Genomic DNA, 694 nt, shown 5'->3' with positions numbered 1-694 from the left:
AAACATATGACTGATTGATGCAGGGAGTGCATATGCCTCCATTTGTTGTGTCAACAATATGAACCTGTTTCATGCCAATCTCGTCAATCTTCTTTGTCAGCAAACTCATCTGGGTCATTAGAGTGGCTATATTTTCTGCATTTGTATTGTCTGGGTCAAGAGCAACAGAATATTCTATTGGAGTGAGTGTTGTATCCCTCGTCATCCAGCCTAAATTTTGAGCCATATTGTCAAGAAGAATCTTACACTCTGTAAATGATTTGCTCACGAATGCATCCCCAGTTGAAGCATCTACATTAGACTTCAGACTGTCAGCCAAACCCATATAGAATCTCTTTCCTAGAATCTGATCCGGATGCCATGGTGTGGACACTTCACCAACATACCTTTAAACCTTTCCCAGGTTTCTTGCAAAGTTTCAGTTGTTTTATGCCTAAATTGTAATATCTCATCAATTTGCCTTGTAGTCTTGTTAGGTGAATAAAACTTATTTAAGAACTGCTTGACTAGTTCCTCCTAAGTAGCTATGGAGTTTGTTGGGAGTGAATTCAGCCAAGTTTGAGCCTTCCCAGTCACTGATAATGGAAACAGTAACAATCTGATTGCTCTGGATGTCACATTCGGCTATTTTTGAGTGCACAAATTGATAGAAAATTCTTCAAATGTTGTTGTGGCTCTTCGATGTAAGACCCGA

The 694-nt window shown here is 39.3% G+C and overlaps 1 non-coding gene across 1 annotated transcript; it reads left to right on the top strand.

The window, feature by feature from the left end:
* The first annotated feature begins 355 nt into the window (after positions 1–355).
* On the top strand, positions 356–462 carry LOC117275333 (small nucleolar RNA R71). Its single transcript, XR_004505500.1, has one exon. It is a non-coding gene; the product is annotated as a small nucleolar RNA R71 (small nucleolar RNA).
* The last annotated feature ends 232 nt before the right edge of the window (positions 463–694 follow it).

This window comes from Nicotiana tomentosiformis, chromosome 12, assembly GCF_000390325.3.
Source record: "Nicotiana tomentosiformis chromosome 12, ASM39032v3, whole genome shotgun sequence".
Classification (NCBI taxonomy): Eukaryota; Viridiplantae; Streptophyta; class Magnoliopsida; order Solanales; family Solanaceae; genus Nicotiana; species Nicotiana tomentosiformis.
Note: the sequence above shows the minus strand (reverse complement) of the source record. Positions and strands in the feature narration are given on the sequence as shown.